This window comes from Anser anser, assembly GCF_964211835.1.
Source record: "Anser anser genome assembly, chromosome: 9".
Taxonomy (NCBI): Eukaryota; Metazoa; Chordata; class Aves; order Anseriformes; family Anatidae; genus Anser; species Anser anser.
This window is the reverse complement of record NC_139729.1, coordinates 15,462,335-15,482,819: the sequence shown is the minus strand read 5'-3', so window position 1 is coordinate 15,482,819 and position 20,485 is coordinate 15,462,335. Positions and strand designations below refer to the sequence as shown.

At 40.7% G+C, this 20,485-nt stretch overlaps 1 protein-coding gene across 21 annotated transcripts in view; it reads left to right on the top strand.

Moving 5' to 3' along the window:
* Positions 1-20,485, top strand: part of LOC310904415 (glypican-5-like) — a 441,629-nt gene that overhangs the window by 132,508 nt on the left and 288,636 nt on the right. The gene's annotated exons all lie outside the window — the stretch shown is intronic.

Sequence of the window (20,485 nt, the reverse complement as noted above, 5' to 3'; positions counted from 1 at the left end):
TAGCCCTCCTCTGGACACTCTCCAACAGTTTCATGTCCTTTTTGTACTGTGGTGCCCAGAACTGCACACAGTGCTCGAGGTGAGGCTGCACCAGCGCAGAGTAGAGTGGGACAATCGCTTCCCTTGACGGACTAGCAATGCCGTGCTTGATGCACCCCAGTATATGGTTGGCCCTCCTGGCTGCCAGGGCACGCTGCTGGCTCATATTCAACTTGCTATCAACCACAACCCCCAGATCCCTCTCTGCGGGGCTGCTCTCCAGCGTCTCATTGCCTAGTCTGTACGTATAGCCAGGGTTGCCCTGTCCCAGGTGCAGGACCCGGCACTTGCCTTTGTTAAACTTCATGCGGTTGGTGATCGCCCAGCTCTCCAGTCTGTCCAGATCTCTCTGCAAGGCCTTTCCACCCTCATCAGAGTCCACAACTCCTCCAAGTTTGGTGTCATCGGCAAATTTGCTCAAAACACCTTCTAGTCCTACATCCAAATAGTTTATAAAAACATTGAAGAGGACTGGCCCTAAAATGGAGCCTTGAGGGACCCCACTAGTGACCATCCGCCAGCCTGATGTGGCCCCATTTACCACAACCCTTTGAGCCCTGCCCGTCAGCCAATTGCTCACCCATCGCATGATGTTTTTGTTTAGCTGTATGCTGGACATTTTGTCCAGTAGGATCCCGTGGGAAATGGTGTCAAAAGCTTTGCTGAAGTCCAAAAAGATCACATCAGCTGGTTTCCCTTGATCGACTAGATGGGTGATCTTATCATAAAAGGAGATCAAATTTGTTAGTCATGACCTACTCCTCATGAACCCATGTTGGCTGGGACCAATGACTGCATTGTCCCCCAGGTGTGCTTCAGTAACTTCAAGGATCAGTAACTTCAAGCATTCCTGAGAATGCTGTTGTATGATCTCAAAGCTAAAACTTTTGTGTTTCTATGTGTGAAAACACCTGGCCTCGTGTCCTGAACATTCTGGGAAATGTCAGATGGATTGTAAGTGTTTGGGCCAGTTGTAGAGCAGCAACTTTAGAAGCGACTAATGCTTCTCAGCACCCCTCTGCTGGGTGGAGCAGCACAGAGTAAGTTCTGTGTTTCCTGCAAGTGTTGGACCATTGTACACAGTATACTGACATGGCACACTGCACATGTGCAGGGGCTGATTTGCCATATGTCCACACTTACTGGCATCTTGAGGAAAGCCTGCTAGAACTAACAGATGTTTTTTCTTTAAAAAAAAAAAAAAAAAAAATCTGTAAGTCTTAAACTTGGAATTCCAAGGCAGAAGAGGAGGAAATGTCTAGAAGAACATGGACAAAAGATGCTGCAGTGATCTGGTGATTACACAAAAATCTGATTTCAGTGTTTTTGAAGTGAACACTTCATTTCAACGTATCTGATATATTCTTAAGAAATTTGTCCTAGGTATTCAAGATACTCTGTACAGAAAATGTGGCTGTAGGTGTTCCTGTGCTGTGCTTGTACAGAGCTCTGGTGTTGCTGTAGGCTTGCTGAAGCTTTCCGGGCCAGCAGCTTTTTCAGCTGTTAATTTGGGAAACCTCTGCCTCCGATGCTTCCCCTTCCAGCCTGCTGAGGGCTTGTATGGCATGGTCTCATTACAGCCAGGACATTTTATAAGTTCATTGGTAGATCTGGTAGTCTTTCAGTACAGGATCCTTTCTTTTTAGGGTACAACGTGGAAGTCCTTATAAATCATTGCAGAAATCTGTCTTATACTTGTGTTTAGCAGGCAACTGTATTGTTTTCTTATGAGAATGGCACTAAATTGTAGGAAGAAGTTTTTTTTTCAGAGGGTAGCTATAAATGTAGAGTAAGAAAATGAACAGGATTTCACCGGTTGTATCTTTGTCTTTGGTGTAACCGTGCTCCCCTTTCCATCCATGTTGCAGTATGTATGTAAGAATGAAATAGGTACCACCAACTTTAAAATTTTTTTAGCAAAATCCAGCATTTTTGTCTTTATTCAATAAACTATTGAAGCTCTATCAAATGTTCATTAATGGTAAAAAAAAAAAAAAAAATAATTAAAGATCACATGGAAATAAAATGGGGGTCTTCCATTCCCTTGTATTTTGAAGAGCTTTGTTTCAAGCCTTTTGCATGCTTTAGATGTTTTGTGCTGATCAATATATTCCAAATTCCTTTGAAAAGCAAATTCACATTTAAAAGCATGATAAATTACGTTAATCTTTGCAACTTTCATACAGAATGTTTGATTCCTATTTAGTGGATTTCAGCCTGTTTGCAGCGGTATAGTTCAGGTGGGTAAGCTGTATGAATTTAGCATTTAGTTATTTGGTAACTATATACAAGGAAAGTGAAATGACAGTTTAGGGATGATGTTTCAAAATGACATCTCAAGAAAAAGTGAGAAAGGAGTGGCAGTAAGGTGTTTTGCTCTGTTAGGAAAGGACTTAAAGTGGTTATATGGCTGTAAGAAGAATGGTCTTGAGATAGGTATTAATAGAGTTAAGAAAGGTGTTCAAAAGTGTGACGGCAACAGAGATGAAAGACATTTGGCAGTGTAAGGAGATGGGGAGTTAGAGCGGGAAAGAGCATGATGGATGGTCCGGAAGAGTGGAGGAGATTAATTCATAGAGGCTGAAGGAGCAAATCCATGGAGGATACTGAAGAAGTGAGAAGGATGATATATGGCGATTTACTTTTGTCATTAATCTGTGGATAACGTGGCTATTGATTGAGGGAGACCCCTGAAACCATGCAGTGCAGGATCCCTGTGGGGGGCAAATTTCAACATTGTCTTAGCTGGAGCAGGGCTTTGCTCACTGAGCTGCCCCACCGAGAAGAATAGGATGAATTCTGTAACAGAGGAATCAGTCTGTAATTTTTGCATTGTTTTGTCAGGTTAGTTAAAATTGGGAAAGAGTCCTAGGTTGCCTAAATACGATGGATTGAAGTGTCTGCCAACGTTTCAGGAAATAGTTTTTGTTTTTTTTTTTTTTTTTGTAGTAGTTGTACATGTCACTTTTGTGCAAGCTTCTAGCATGTCAATGGCAAATCTTGCCAAAAATGTTAATAGTATTTTTATATAAACATATAAATATAAACTATATAAACAGTATTTCTAAAGAAGCTAAAAAGTTTTCAGTGCTTGGGGGTCTTTGAAAGTTGTTCTATTGTCCTCTTTCACAAACAAGCTGCACATTTTTTTAGCTGCCTTTATCCATGTGATCGTGACAGCCTTTTTAGATGCTGTTGTTATATTTGATTCAGGGAGCCTAATATTACTTGTCTTAGTTGTTTCAGTTAGCTGAAGACTGGGTCTGGTTTATGTAGACTTGAATTTAAATGTGCAAATTATCTCATGTTCCTAGGAGAGTTTTACAGTCAAAGTTGAGACTAGATTATATAGACACTGGGAAACATAATGACCAACTTGCTTGGGGTCCCCCCTTGATTACTGGAACAATGTGAACACTGTTTAAATATATGGCTGTGATTAAGTATAGAAATTAAAATCTTAGTTTAGGCGTAGTAGCTACTTAAGCATGCCAGTCTGTCACTGCAAGTAGGAATAGCAACATGCAAGGAAAGGACCAGAAAGGCAAGTGAATCCATATGCTTAAACAGAAAGTTCAGGAGGTTATTTGAGCAAAAGGAATAGCTGTCAGAAACTGGAAATCCAACACTAGTGAATCCTGGAGACAGAGGCACAGGCTGGAGTGGGCAGTGTGAGAAGGAAACTAAGGGGCCTGAAATGGAATTTGAAGAGCAAAGAGTCAAAGAGAAAAACAAACAACAAGAAATTCTTGTGGTATATTAAAGACAGGAAAGACTGAGAAAGAGCGGGTAGGTCCCCTGGGCATGCTGTTCTATACCCTGGAGCTATCAACTGAGGGCTTCATACAGCTGTGTGTGAAGCATCCGATGCGAACTGCTTTGTGCTGTCAGACCTGGGGCTGGGTCAGTCTCTGGCTTTTCCTGCACGGCTGCTCCTTCACCATGACTGCTTTCTGTCCCCAAAGCCCATTTTGCCCCATCCCAGTTCACTGCAAGATCCAAAAATAAATTCAGAATATCCCCTGGATATTTTTGTGAAATGTTGATGGTTTTTAGCTGAATCAAATGTCAGATGTAGGGACTGATGGGTATATGTCTTTGCGTACCTCGGGGTCCCATTATAACATCAGCCCTTTTGTCTCTTCAAAGATGTGGGTGGATGTTTGTGTTGGCCAGTCTGACAGACTGCTTGGCTGTAGTACTGTAGCTGAATAGAGTAGTCAGGGCTGGCAAATTAATGCTCTGGTATTGCAGAGAAATTGTTAATGTTCCTGAGCCTGCTATAGGAGGAATCATTACATATAGAATATTAACTCCAAATTTTGTAATGCTTGTATTCATTTATTCTGTCATGTTCAGAATCAGATTAACAACTTGGTGAGGTGCTCTTTTGTCATGCTGAACAATCGCTTCCGTCATGATGTTGAAATTCCCCAAGTAGCAAATCTCCCACCTGGCCTCTGAAGAGAAGATTGAAAACCAGCCCTCAAGGTCATATCCTCTATAATTTGGAAACACACACACACCCTTTACCTGATGCTGCCTTAGTTTTAATGGTTTCTGTGTCTCTGGGCTTGCCGTCTTTTAGTCTTCGCTAAATTACTACTTGGTGCATTCTCTGTAGCCCTCCATTACTAAATTATAGCGTGAGCTTTTTCAGCATCAGTGGATTTCCATTTCAGGGCAGCTTTGACAGCCCCTGAACAGAGAAGCTCTTGGTTCTTACGGCACTTCCTTTCACTAGGATGGGGAAGTTCCTCTAAGCGTTGTGCATCTGTCTCTCCAAACACTTCTGTTTAAAAGCTCCATGTAGAGATCTGGTCTCAACCTGTCTGACAAGCCAGTACATCTTTCTGTCATGGGAGGGTTAAGAAATCAAGAAGAGGTGCTGCTTAGGACAGATTGCTCTTGCTCAGGGCAGAACCCCCTTCCCTGGCTTTGCATACAAGTCCTGTGGCCAGGGCGTGTTGGAAAAAGGAAGGGTAGGAATGCAGCCTGATCAGGATTTTTAAAATAATTTATTTTTCTACCTGGAATAAATTTTATTAAATTCTTCCTTTTCCTTACTTCAGCAGCATCTACCCTCCTTCAGTCTTTGCTGCAGGTGAGGCATGTCTGTAGGAATAATCCAGTCCCAGAGACATCTACGTTGTGGGAGCTCCTTTAGTTGATGAGAGTAGGAGGATTGGGCCCTGCTTCCACCCGCTAGCTGCCCAGACCAAAACCAGGTGGTGGTGGTTGATGAGATCTGTATTATGTCTTGTAGAAAGGTATCTAATGGAAATTTATAAGGGGATTTGCAAGTAGTTACACATATCTCTGCACAAAATCATGAGATCTTAAAGCTTAGAGGACATTGAAGCTTTGCGTGAAGTGGCACAGGCGGGCTAGGGAACTGCTGCAGCCAGTGAAAGGTAGTGAATGAGCATCTAAATGTCTTTAGTTATGACGTTTTGAGGCATTTAAGGCATGATATTTCCAGGAGATGGGAAAATTTTTGGCCAAGGCCAAATGTGTGAGGACTTGCTGGTATATAAAATTTCCTGTACTAGAATAATGAAACGAACGTCACTTTCCCCCCCATAATTCTGTGGAAGAGCAGCGTTAAACAAGACAGAACTGAACGACAAGAGAATGAACTTCAACAGTCTGACATTGGTGAAACGAGAAGGCAAGAGGTTTGTCAGAGGAATTCAGACGGCTGTATACAATTCTGATGATTTTGCAAAGTTTAAGGCCGGTTTCACAAATCCTCTTTCTTGGCAGAAAACTTAAGTGTGCACTGAAGTTCTGTGGGGATTTTGTGGATTAAGAACTGTATTGCTGAAGCAGTATCAACTTCGCATATGCCAAAACACTTTCTTGAACTGGGTCTAAAACACAGCAAATGTGTTTTTCTTCAGAGCCTAGAATTTCTTAAGCTTTATCTGTGACCCTCTCATTTCGGTCTATTGGTAATTCCTTTACTTGCTTGGGTGGTGGTTCCTCTTGTGGTTTTTGTTTTCGTTTTTCCTCCCCCCGATGCTTCTGAAGGGATTGATCCCAGTGCAGGGTTATACAGATAAAGTTTCATGCCAAAGGGTATTTGTTAAAATAAGCAATTATTTCTAGGGCTTCAGAGAGTAGAAATTAAAACAGTGGAAGCTATCTTTTAAAATGGATTTAAAGATCCAGGAAAAAAAAACCAACTTTTTGGGATTTGGACTAAAAGCATGATACCTAGATGAGTAGGGTACAAAGCTAGATTATTTTTATTGATTCCCTATGACCTTGAAATGAAGATAAGCATTTTAGAAAGAAATTTTCATACTGTCTGTTAGTTGAGCATTTGTTGGTGCCCATATGTATTTTAATTTAATATGAATTATACAAAGTTAGGACCAAAATGAATGCTGAAAGTTAAGTTTGTAGGATAGAACAGCAAGTGACTATATTGAGGAGTGCTGTACTTGCTGGTGAGAGTTAAGCTTTTTTCTTGTGAGAGTGCCTAAGAGTAACTGATAGATGGCAGAGAATTAAAAACATTGCATGGGTGAAAAGTCAGCATTATGGCTATAGTAAAGAGGATGGCTGCTTACTGGAAATTGTTTCACTATGCCTTTTTATATCTGAGATGTGCACAAGCTGGGGTTTCTGTCATAGCTCTGAAGGGAAATTTTGGACTTTGGGCTTAGGTAATTTTCTGACCAGTAGGGGATAAAGCTGTCAATGAACATAGCCAGCGTACTTAGAAGCAGGGAGACAGTTGCTCAGCATAATGGATGGTAAAATAAAATGTCATTTATAGCTGCAGCTTACAGCTCTGAAAGTCATCTGTCACAGAGAGGTCCCTCTGCAGCAGCGATGCTTGCACGTGTCTCACAAAGGCATTGCGCTCCTTTGCTAGTTGGGGCAGCTCCCCAGGCTTCTTTGCAAATGGGGGTATTGAGTAACACACATAATTTGTAAAGGGCATGTGATAGAGGCCAAATATTTTAGATGCGTCCAATCTTTCCTGTAGTGTTTTGAGTTTTACTTGCCATCCTTTTAACCTATCTGTCGACCTGTTTGCTTGTGGATGGTTTCAGTTTTCCGAAGGACTGCCATTCTGCAGTGCTGCTTGCATGCATGAGACTCTCTCATTCCTAGAAAACTCCACCGGCTTAGTTGGGGCTTGCTGAGGTTTAAGATAGCGTTTATGCAGATCAGTTTTGATGCTGATCATAGCTTTGGTGCTTTAATTCTGAATACCCGCTTGTTATGGTCTCTTAATCTACCTGAAAAGGGAAGCTCTGAATTGTAATTAGAGACAGCATTATATTGCTGCAATCAATCTTCCGTCAGTTCACTAACTGCTGGAAGTCTGCTGTACCGTAATGGCTAATTTGCCTTCATTATTAACGTGATTTATCTGCAATTCTTTTTTTCGTTATGCTGCTGAGTAAAAGATCGCAAAACTTTAAACAGAACTATAAAGGCTGTATATTTATGAGAGGTTTTAACAATTTTATATTAAAACTTCAGTATGACAGATGGATTTGACAGCTGGTTTGACCCACAATTCAAAGTATAATGTTTCTATAATTGAGTTTCCATCACTAATGACCAATGCTTAACAAAAATACCATAGTGATGTACCACATAGCTGTAAGCCGTAGAGGGAGCAAAGTGATGACTTCAGTAGTGCTGAGGAAGTAGGAGAGAAAAGCTGGAATGCGTTCCCACAAAAACCTTCCTTTGTCTCTGTTTGGGCCTGCACCCAGTGAGGTAATTGAGAACATCAGCGGTCCTCAGCAGGTAAAGCTTGCGCTTAAATACCTTACCGAGTCGGGACCTGAAATGAAAAATGTGACGTTCAGGAGTGAAAAATGAGAGGATTGCTCCTTCTTGTGGGAAGAGGCTGAAAGGAAGAAAACAAGCTCTGCAAGCCTTTATGAGGCATTTTCGCTGACTTGTGACATAGTAAGGAAAGAGTGTGCCAGAAAAATGGGCAGACCTGGTTGCATGCCCTTTTCTCCCTCAGGAATGAGCACGTCCTGTGGCGAGGGGCACCTCTGAGCTGAGAGAAGGGGCGTTACTGCAGCATGCATGTCTCTTGCATCTTGCAGGTGAAGGCACGTGAGCAATTTACTTAAGTGGGAACTTAACAGGGTGTCTTGTTCTCTCTGGTGACCTGTCTCAAGAACCCCTGTTAACAAAATGAATGTCAGCTCTTTAAGATACGCCATCTATCAAAATCACAAATGGACTTGCTGTAGCAGTTCTTGAAGGTCAGCAATCCCAGAGGAGAAACAGTTGCTCACTTAACAAGCCTGATGTCCCCAGATGTGCAAATTTCAGGACTGCTTAGGGGAGCTTCTTAACTCATCTCATGACTCAGGCCGATCCATGAGTCAACTTGCTGAGATCCAAGCCCCAAAGCTTTCTGTAGAGGAACTTGAAACAAACAAGGCAGATTTATATATTCTTTATTTTTTTTGAGCCTATTCTTGTCCTCTCTTAGAAAATTCCTCTGCTGCTGCTATTCCTGCAAAGAAATAAATTATGTATTCAATTGATACCTGACCACTAATAGACTTTAGGAATGAATAAGCAAACATGGGATTGTAATTAAGCAACTTCTTGAATTTAAGCAAATTCTGTGATCTTGTGAAGCCCTACTCATCTCGGAGGGTGTCAGGATGTGTGTGGCAATGTTGCAGTATGGTGTCACGGTGCCTTTCAGTCAGGGAGCACACAATTTTCTGCATTTAAGAAATGCTGTTTCGTTGCTTTGATCTTTGGTCTTCATTGCTGCAGATGGGATTTTTGTTCTGTAAAATATTTCTGTAGTCAATGTGACTGGAAAAACTTATCTATAGGATTTTCCTTGTTTAAGGAGGGAATTTTGGGAGAAAAATAGGCACGTGATTTCAATGGACCATGTGTTTTCCCCGTGGAATAACTGGAGCTAATTCCCTGCAAACATCTGGCTAGCTATCAAATTGCCAACATCTGTACTTCTGCCAGCGGTGACCCATATGCTGAACACATGCCAATCTTTTTACTTGAAGGAATTTGGGAGGATAAATCGAGGAGAAGCTCTTCACCATAAAGAAAAATGTTATATTTTATGGGACTATGTTAAGTATTTTTCCACCTCTAATTTTCCCATTGAGAGAGGCTTTGTGAGCATGTGAAACTTTAAAACTGTCTGTTGAAGTCAGTCATGGAAGTCTTTCCCACTCTTTTTCTTCAGGAATGCGGTGCAATTCTTTGTTGTGACTGTAAAGAACCCCCCTGAACAAGTCAACTTCTTCCAGCAAATGTCCTTTCAACTAAGTTGTGGCATTCTGCTATCGAATAAGTTTGCAAAATAATCTACAAAAGGAGGCAGCTGGAAGTAGATGTTGCAGGAAGGTTTTTTTGTTTGTAAGCATTACTTGCCTGTATCTGTAATCAAAGGTTAATGCCTTTGCCTTTAATGTAGGTGTCGATATACTTTTCAGTGTATTGTGGAAGAGTCCAAAGGCTCTCTCTCACCCTATGGACAATACATTTAGTGGCTCGTAGCTGGTCTGTGGAACAATACAGAGTATTTTAAGCTGAAATTTGGGTGAGGGTGCTGTGTGTTGATATGTTACCAGTTTTAGTGGATAGAACCTGAAAGGTATGAAAACCACTGAATTAAAACTGTTTGCAGAAACTGCTTAGAGGAAGGACTGTCTTTGTCACAACACTTAGCAATCAGGCTTTTATTTTTACTTTAGCTTATTTTGTTTAGGCTTCCTCATGTAGACTAATGCGAGGAAGAAGGATGGGTGAAGTTAGTAGATTCACAGTACTGCAAGGTGAAGTTTGTTACCCAGTCTAGAATCAGAAGAAACAGATGAAAGGTGTCCTGGCCCCTTGTTTTGAAACTAGAAGTACGCCGTGATTGCTAATACTGCCAATCAGTCTGACTGCCATGGTGAGCAATGATCCTTTTCCTTCTTGCAGCTGAGGGCTGGAAGCGTGTGAGCTCATGGAGCGCAGTTCTTGAGCCAGCTGGCAGTGCTGGGTTAGGCAGTCTTCGTTGCTGAACACACAGGGTCACGTTATTGATGTTCCCTACAGAAAGATTGTTTTCTTCATTTTAAAGTTGTTGATAAATGCAGATCTAGTGTAGATTCTAAAAAAAAAAAAAAAAAAAAAAAAAATTTTAAAGTCTTCTTTGTGACCTTAGCCCTCAAATGGAACTCAGAATTTTATTTTACATTTCTACATTAGCACATAGGCTTGAAGAAGGGAAACAAATCTGTTTTGTTAAGCTAACCCTATCTCTTGTGGCTATTTTTCTCCTAGATTTTTAGAAATGAGTCATAGTAGACCACCTAACTAATTCAGCTGGAAATCATGAAACGGTTCATGACCTTCTGAAACAAACGTATTAGTTTTCCTACTGCCAGTTGAACTCCATAATCAGAGGGTCGAGAAAATTCTCCCTGGAGACTCCTGTCTGCTTGTTCTTCTGCTAATGAAAATATATCCAGAAGAATGAAAAAACTCTTACATCTGAGTAGGCTGTATTCCTGCTTTGTCTTGATGGACTTAAGAGAGTTTTGGTTCTTTCTTCTTAGATATTGCAAAAAAAAGTCACAAATCTCTAAAAAAAAATATTGTATCCTTTCCTTTCTCCATACCATTTAATACACCAGAGGTATACAAATATAATACCTCAATTTCATCTGTGTTCTTGTGTGACTTCTCTGCCAGGAAACATGAACATGCAGCGCAGCAGTTCATCAGAGGCAGGTTTTAGAGAGCACTCAGTACTCTGATGGAAGTGTAGATTGCATCTGTTTTCTAGGGATGTGTGTTAGTTTTATACTTACCCAGTGGGTAACATACCCAATGGTCAGAGTCTCAAGGGTCATTGGTGCCCCTATGTAAATCAGGTGGCAGAGAACTCTGCAGTGTTTTTCGCAAGCTCCACTTGCTTGCTCTCTGAGCCTGATTGTGTCAAATCTGCAATGCATTTGAGCCCAGTAGACCACCAAGACAAATGCCCTCCCTCTCTCCAATGGTGGCATCCGTTCCCCTCTGGTATTAGTGCCTGGCACTGTGTGTTGTTGGCACAGCTTTCACCTTCTCCGGGGTTTTCATTTTCTGGAAGGCTGCACAAGCCGTTTCTGGCATTGTATGTTTGGAATAGTTAGTCTCCTCAAGTAGTTTATGGCGGTATCTCTGTGTATCCACATTTGACTTGTGCATTAGATGTCTCCTCACTTAACTGCATTTTGGAGCTTCTGGTTTTCATGTGGCAGTAGTCCACAGTTAGCTACGATTCGCTCCAGAACACACGTCTATATGTCCTACATGTGGTGTCATTTACGTGTTGTCCTCGCCCTCACCTAGGCATAGTTTCCAGTTAGGAATTTTTTTGTACCCTGTGGAGACCCAGTGCATTTGGAGCACTGTGATAAATGACACAGCACCGCATGTGTGCCAAACCAGCCTGTTCTGCAGTGGTGAATGCACTGAGATTCTTCCCCGTGTCTGCTTTAGGTCTGTAAGCTATGCTGTATGTGCTAAGTATCTCACTCCAAATGTACTTCTAATAAAAGCAGTCCTCTTGGGAAATCCAAATAGAAGCTGGAAGGAAATCACATGAAACACTTAAATCCTAGAGACTGCAGTAAGACTACTTGCATGCAAGCATACGTAGTGTGGTGATTCACAGCATTGAAATATTGCTCACCCATGCAGGAAGGAATTGCTAAAGGCCCCAGAAAGAAGGAGGTAATTGTTCTGCACCGCTCCCGCTGGCGGTAGCAGTTCTGTCTCAGTGCTTTGCATGTGCCATTGCCCCCACAGTTACCTCCCTGGCTGGCCTCAGATGTAGGCACGCCCTGGCTTTCTTTCCTAGGCAGATAGCTCGAGTTCTGTCTTTTGCTGTGTATTTCAGTGACAACCTGGTGAGTTCTGAGAAACGTGCAGTTGCAGTTTAATAATCAATCACATGTTGAAAATGGCACAATATCTGTACAAGGCTTTGGCATTGGAGGTTCTGCTCATTCAAAGGAGTTGCAGCCATACATGCTGAGTATCTGTTCTGAAGAAACCAAACTGTGAGCAGCTTTTCTAGAGCCCAGTATAAATCCTGTCTAGCACTTTGCAAGTTGGGATTGCTGGGCCAACATGCTTACCTTTTGGGGCTGGCTATGTTTTTGCAGTAATACTTCCATATGTCAAAAGTAAGCACAGCAAGAACCTTATTTGAAAAGATACTGGGAGTTTGCCTCATCCAGAAAAGTAATGATCTAGCGTTGATTTAAAAAAAAAAATATTGTCCAAGCTGTTGTTTATGTTTACGGGAAAGCCTTTTTGCTTTCTAAGGAGAAATGATGACTTTTCAGTTCACTATACATCTTTGCAACTGTGCACAGCGTTTTAACCTGAAAAATAAAAGCAGCAGCTTTTTTTTTTTTTGGTAAAAACTTTTTTTCAGTAGAATATTTCAGTCAGACTTAATCTGAGCGATTTATAGACTGCTTCTGTGGATTTATCTTGAAATGTTGATTATTATAGAGTTGTCATGCAGAGCTCTTTTGCAGGTGGTTAATGCTGTAAGGCAGCATGGGAATGGTATGCTGCTTGCTGGAGCTGTGGCTTCCAGTTAGTGTTTCAAGGACTGATCAAGTCAATCATCTAATGTTATTTCTGCACTCAGTCTCACGTGGCTGTCAAACCCCCTAAGATCTTTCAAGAAGGTTATCTGAAGAATCCAACTACCTTTTTGCAGTGTAGATACATAACTACTGGTGGTTTTTTTCCCTTGTATATTGTGAGAAATTTTTTATAAAGTCGTTGTTCTTGGAAAACAAACGAAAAGCATAGCTGATATTCCTGAAGCACAGCTGTAGTTCTCAGTTCAGTTACTTTGGCCCAACTCCTGTTAAAGCTGTGAATTCATGTTACTAAGTAATAGCTGGCAGACTCGAACTCTAGAGGTATGAATTATACGCATGCTCTTCTGGAATTCTGTCCTGATGGAAGGAGAGTAGTACCGATAGCCGCTGTCCTCAGGGCTTTTCCTGTTCTAGATCATCTTAGCACTGTGATGCTGTCAGCCTCGTACTGCACAAATATTCCAGAGGAACTATTTGCTTTATTTATCTGTCAGTGCATGCCCAGAGGTGTCATAAAAGGTTAATGCCACATCTGGTCTCCAGCTTTCTGCTGGTCAACTGATCTGGTTTTACTTGAAACTGCTCAGTTTGAAAAGGAGTAATTGTGCTCTAAATGCTACATATAGAAGTACTATGCAAATATACTGACATGTAGTATACAGAAATAATAAACAGCTACATTTAATTCCTATCTCAGTCATTCTATTCACAAAAAGTTTGCAGGTGAAATAATTAATAAGCAGTTCAAAATCAAATTAGCAAACTCTAGCTATTTTTGTGAAGCATAAAAACTTAGAGAAGTTTTTTCTGTAAACTTCCATATAGTCTGTTCTGTAAAATGTGAGGATGTGAAGACATGGGCAGGTATGATTTGGCACAGCACGAATGTAAAGCTTTTTCTAGTCTCTTTGATAAATGCTTTTGCAGCTAGTTGCAGCTTTGTTATATTGTTGATTTCCTTAACGATAAGGCCGAGGTAACCATTTAATTTGAAAAAAGTGTGTGGTTACTATTTCCAGCAATTTGGATGTATTCCCCAGCATGCATACTGCAGAATTCGTTATCTGATTTCATGGCAAAATGAGCAGAGCAGGAGAGCTGCCTGTCAATGGACTGCTCTATTATGGGTAAGGCGTCTGCTAGGCTTACATGTCTGCCTACCTCTTTTCCTTTGCATCTCCAGCCTGTGTAGCAATGAGCCTATTTTAAGGTTGGTGATATTACATCTACTATTGACACTGCCAGGATTGAATACTCACCAAAAGAGAACCCAAAGTTAAAGGTTTCAACGTTCATCAGTCTCACCAAAATACGAGCTGCCTGTTTCCTCCCCTCCTCCTAGTATAAGATTGCATGGTAAGGAAGGCGGTTAAGTTTATGGAAGAGGGGGAGGAGAACATGCTGTAGGAATGCTTGATTCCTGAAAGGACGTGTGTGATGGCCAGGGATGGCAGTCAGAAGGGGTGGTTGCTTCCTGTACAATGGCACAGCTGTGCCAAGGCGGCAAAGAATAGGTTTGTGTGTATGTAAAGGACAAAGCTAATTTTTATGCTGTAATGCTCATTTTCAGATGGTGCTTAATGGTGCTGGTTTCTCTTGCTGCTACTGGAAGTCAGTCTCTCAACAGACCGTTTGGAAACTATTTTTCTTTGTCTTAGCTTTGCCTGCACTATAGAACTCTGAAACTCATATGTGATTCTGTGATTGCAGCAGGCCTTCCCTTTCCAGTGTTATACCTGGCAAAACGCAGCCCTGGTACAGGGGATGTGACCGAGGAAAGACCAGGTGGCCATATGCCTTGGAAGTCTCATTGCTAGACTTTTTTTTTTTTTAAGCACTTGTAACTTTTCAGAGGTTTTCGTAAGTTGAAAACAGGCTTAAATATTTTTGGAACCAAGCAGAGGGTAGAGGGATGATAGTAGCTTGTAAATAATGCTACCCATTGATTTCTTGTTAATCACGTTATCCATGGCTATTAGGAGGAGGCAGACTTCTTACTACTCAACTTGAGCAGAGGTTTCTATCAACAGGTACATGATGGGATATTTATCTGATGTTATCAACATAGGTATGCTCAGGGAGAGACTGTTAAGTGTAAAGACCTTACCCCTCAATGCTGTAATGCAAAACTGTTGTTTTTGCTCTGTCTGATCTGTATTCTGAAGGACTGATTGGCTTGTAAGCACACTCTCTTTGCTGTCAAGGTGAGTGAATTCAAGCTTCCCTTTCCCCCCTTCCCAATGCTAACTTTGCATTCTTGCTTTTGGGTCTCTGTTTCCCATTCTGTGTTAAAAGCAGCTACAGGAGGTGAGTAGAAAGCAAGAGGTGCTTCCACTTGACCCAGCTTCTGAGAGTTTGCAGATTTTTCTCTGGCCAAAATGGTTAGGAGCAAGCTTGCAAAGTTTCCTGCATGTTGGACATCTTACTTCCCTGATCCCTTTGATAGAATGATGTTTATTAAAATGTTATGTCTCATTAACTTTGTGAAAAGCAACTGCATTTATATATAGGAAGCCTGCCATTCTAAAAGTAACAACACATGAAAAAATGAAAAAATAGGGTATTCGTAAAAAGTTGTGGAACTTCGTTTAGCATAATAATTCAGGATAAATCGGAAGAAAACATCTGGTCCTTGACATTCATTCTATATTGTGACATTTTGCCAGTAGCAAAGAAATGAAGATTCAAGTTATAAGTTTTCAAAGGTAGCTTAATGAATAAATGGATTTCAGGTTCTGTCTCTGCAAACATGACACAATTTGGTTTGCACTTCCATTCTTTTTGAAAGTAACTGTTAAGATCTTAAAAATAAACAAAACCCTGCTCATGTTGTTTAATGATGCTATTTGAGCAGTCTTTGTTTTTATACTTGTAAATATGTTTGGAGGTCATTGCATATCTGAAATCATAGAACTCTGAATTTTATCATGTGTGTCATGTAGATATGTACGTGTGACTTCCTGCTGTGTACTTAGTACTCTGTATATCAAATTGCAAATAATTTGTACTTCATTCTTACTGCTGCAAAACATTAATATGTTGTCCTGTATTTTGGCAAACCATAAAGATGCAGAAGATTTAAAGGACTTGAAAACATTAAAAGGAAGCTATTGTTCAACAAACTGTAGCTTTCATTCATTCTGTAACTTTGTAATAAGTGCAAGATGTTGAAGGGAAAGGAGCCAAATATTAGTGTGGTCCTAAGAGACCAAAGAAATAATGGAGCTACGTAAATTTGTCATTCTTCTTTCATGATCACACACAAATCTAAAATGTATGCAGATGTTATTCCTGTATAGATAGATTCAACGTTTGTTGCTACTTTTGGTTTATTGAATATTACTAAATAGTTTCAGTAATGTTTATAAGACAATGTTTTCCCTTTTAGTAGTGTGGTGTTGGTTTTTTTGTTGTTGTTGTTTAAGTTAGCATGCTTTCAATTATTGCAGAACGTAAGGAATTATTAACGTAGTGGAGAGCCATTGCATCAGCAGGGTGGTCTTACCTTGTCAGTGCTGTGGGCTAGGTGCCAGCTCTGAGTCGCACACAGAAGCACAGTGGCAATAACAGTGACTTCCCTTCTACATCTGTGTGTCATTGCACTCACTTTTCTGACGTTGGTCTTTGAAGACAAGGGGGTTCAGCCAGAGTAGGCCCACTATATCTGAGCCTCTGCTGCACGGAGGTGTCTGGTGCTTAGATTAACTTTGTTTGGGGAAAATGGTTCCCATGCTACCATTGCAGTGTTGGAGACGTGGAAAGAAAGGAACACTGCATTTGGGTTGATTCATAATCCATTGAGCTGTAAGGTGCTTAGCCTGCTCCTGATGCTGCCATCTCAACCCAGTTGTTGCTTACAGAACAAGGATTTCAATATTTTGTGAAAGTCTGGAAGAACAGAGAGAAGGAAACTCTCTGTGCACAGCTGTCATGCTTGAATCCAGATTTTCTTGGAAAACTCCTGTCTGAGGAGTTTCTTTACTCTATACTATCATTTAAAGTCTGTTTGTTTTTTTCCCCAAACAAAACTTCAGGTGGTAGAAGACTAGATGAAATCTTTGGGAAATACTGGCACAGCTGTTTCAGACAGACTGATACAAGCCTCCTGAATCTGTTTTTCCCACTTCACCCTGTTTGCAGGTTTCTTTAGCAAAAACACTTGAATTATACAGCTTCTTCTGACATTATGATGGGCTGAATTGGGATTAAATCCTATTGAAGTCAGTGGTGTAGAAATGTAGCTTGTGGCTGGTTTGAGAGAAGTAAAGCATCCTTTACATCAGGGTGGATGCATTCCTGTCAGGGTCATAGAATATGTATGCGTTGGTAGGGAGCTGTCACTCAAAACCAAGCTATGCAGTGCTTGTGGTGAGTAAGCATGGATACCATACATGCGAAGCAATGTTTGTGTGTTACATTGAGCATAATAAATTTTTTAGTGTATGTGAATAGTAGGAACCAGACTGTAAGCCCAGAGAATGCAAACTGTTTAGCTGCTTGGCCTGGCAGCCTCTGTGCAGCAAAGCCACTGTGGCATCTTGTCGTAACTGGGCTTGTCTCCAGAAGCTGATTTTCAAACACCAGCTGTTCAGATGTGAAGTGTCCAGAGGTGAGCTCTATTTGATCAGTTGTGTTTGACTGTCACAGACTCTTCAGTGGTTATGTCAGCTATTTTGTGGGTGCATGATAAACAATCTGAACAGAGTTCTCCCCCTGGAAGGTGATGTTGCCTGATTTCATTAATGAGCTCCTGGTGTGTTAGTTCCAAATCCAAAGCTGGCTGTTGTTTGTCTCCCTGTAGCCTGAAATCAAAAAGCTGCTCTTGAAGAACATGAGAACAAATGTGGTTCTCTTCTTATTTATTTTAATACTAAATGAAGGCACGCTATATATCATGTCTTCCTCAAATTCTGGAGAATTTTGCTTGTGACTTATTTCTGCTCATAATCAATATATTTGCATGTTATGGTCCCTTGCTGTTGGTGGAGGGTTGAGATGAAAGGTTGTGAAAGACGATCAAATATTTATCTCCTTGGAGTGTGTTTAGGCTTAGGATACAGCTTTTTGTGAGTTCGAGGTTTGTTGTATTTGACAGCACAGATGAACGTCCTATTTCGGAGACAGTGGTAACTTTTGGTATCTAGAAACTGTACAAAGTACGATAGAAGTGCATTAGAAGTACATAATCACCTTTAAAACGAGATGCTAAGGTTGCCTTCTCTGCACGATCAGAATGTAAACCAACTTCAACTCCACGAAGCCATGTTATTTCTATCTAAGAACATGCAGCTGATCCAGTAATTTGATTCTCAAACATCTCTTAATGCCTTGTAACAAGAAAAAAAGACCTATAGATTTTCTTCTCAAAGATCGTTGTTAGAGTGCCTGCAAGCACAAGTCTATTTTTGTGTCTGACCAATGGTGATGAGGAAGTAAGTGACACAGTACAGATGTTTACACCACATCTACAATCAGCAGAGATGATTTTTGTACCATATGCCTGATGTTTTGGCTCTATTTGCAGGAGGAATTAAGTTATCTACAATCACAGTTCTGTTATGCAATGAAAAATAAATGACACTCTGAAATATTTTAATTCCATACTTGTGTCAGAATAATGCCGTTCTGTTTAATTGAACACATAATTTTGACAGTCAAGAGAGATTTGAAGATAAAGCTATGTGGTTTCGTAAGTGTCTACACTTATGGGCTATGTGGTTTTCATAAGTGTCTACAACTTAGTATCCCAGGAGGCTCCTGAAATCTGTTTCCTTGGGATGTACGTCATCACTGACTGTTTTGCTCTCATCTTTCACTGGGGGCTGTTAATTCTCAGGAAATTGAGGATACTTGCAAATTCGTAAATGCATTTCACTTAGTCTTGTTCAGATAAGGAGATGGACGGTTGCAGTTCAGACTTGACAGAAGCGGACGGGAAGGGGCAAGAGCGTAAGATTAATATTGGCATTGTTGAAGAGAGTCCCTGCTTCCATTATGTAATGTAAACTGCACATCTGTAAGAGAAAAGGTATAAGTGAAGGAGGAAACCCCTAGGGCACTGTTTTCATGTTTTTAATATCCCCATTGCCTTTTCAGTATGATTAAAAGTAGTGGTTAGATTTCCCCTACAAATAAAAATAAGTGATTTGGCAAACAAAAAATGTTGATAGTGCAGCAGCACACAGCTAACTGTGCTGTGGTTTAGGTTGTGTCGGTGTTTCCATCACGAATCCAGGTTGGAATTTTTAATGTAGCTGTAAAAATCTGTTTCATTCTGAAACTTGGCAAGGTGTTTCTCTGCCTGAGAATGAACTTTCTTGTTTTTAAATGGAAAGGTATCTGATTTCTTTAAATTCTAGGATTTTATGAGCACTTCAGAGCACTAGTTGTAATACTGGTGAGAACACTGAAGTGGTTCTCAGGCAGAAGGAAGCAGCTCGTGGGAGGGGTGTGTGTGTGTAAAACATGGAGGATTTAATGTACGATGAAGTGTTGTGTATTATCTGTCTGGTTAAATCACCCATTGTGGTGAAGGGATTGTAATGCTCCTGATAACAAGCAAGTTAGTTGCCCAGAGAGATGTAATAGAGGAAGGCACTGAGCAGGCTTTTCTACTAAACTTCGTCAGTGCATGCTAATCTTGATTTACAGGATTGTGTCTGCTCCTTTGCCAAGCTGATCTTTGGGCGAAATCAGTTTGCATTACGTGGCGCTGAATCACGTGGTGATGTTCAGATGAATGCAGGGTAGGATTAGACTGAAAACCCATTATCTGGCCAGTCCTCGGGAGGTATAAAGTGATAGGCTTCCAGCCTCGACTGGAACTACTTGCCATCCAGAGAAGTGCAAGAATGATTTATGTCAGAGGCTTTTTGTTGTACAGCTTCCAAAGAAAACAGTCAGAATGGTTCAGATTACTGCCTTCTGTGTCCTTAAAATAATCTTGGGAATTGATTCCTTCCTTGCCTCTGTCTACAAGTTCTAGCACCTCCTGCAGTGTTTTGGGCAGATAACATTTACCTTTCCCAATTTGAAATGCATTAACAATTGCACTTCTTAAATTTTATTTTTTTGTAGGTCACTTGAAAGTGGTGTAGTCAAGTTCAGGAAAACAGTATTTCACTTATAATTTCGTTTCAGTCTTAGTTCATAGAGGACTTGATGTTGAGTCCTGCCTGACCACTGGCTGGAGCCCAGACCTAGCCAATGTTAACAGAGAATTTCTTCACATGGCATCTTTCCTTCATCCCTGAGTTGTTCTTTGTGGGAAGTGCATCTCAGCCATCCACTCGCAGCTCTGTGAAACAAAGACTTCAACTTCTGTTTGCATTCACATATCTTTTCATTGAGCTGCTGCCCAGCAGCTTTATCTGAAAGTTGCTTTTTGTCGACAAGACTGTAGGGCCTTCACTCTTTTTCCCATTGTTGATGTAGTATTTTGTAGCAGTAGATCATCTGGGATGAAAAGCTAATAATACTTAAGATGTGATTGTTATCAAGATGTTGCTTTCATTAAACTATTAAGTTATTAAATCATTTCAAACAGTTGTAGTTGAGAAGTACAAGTAATGAATGAGGATCATCATTTCTGTGCACTGATGAGATGTACGTGTTATTCTTTGACTTCTTCAGACTTCACTGCATCTTTATTACAGCTTTACAAGAAGTTTGAATTTTCACCGTGTTTTATTAAATGTGGATATTCTACCATTATTCATGCAGTCCAGTGCAGCAGTAGTGCTGAGATGGGTGTTTCACAGACCCCCTCCTGTTACCAGTTACTCCTGTCTTACAGTTCCAGAATTGCATAATTCTGC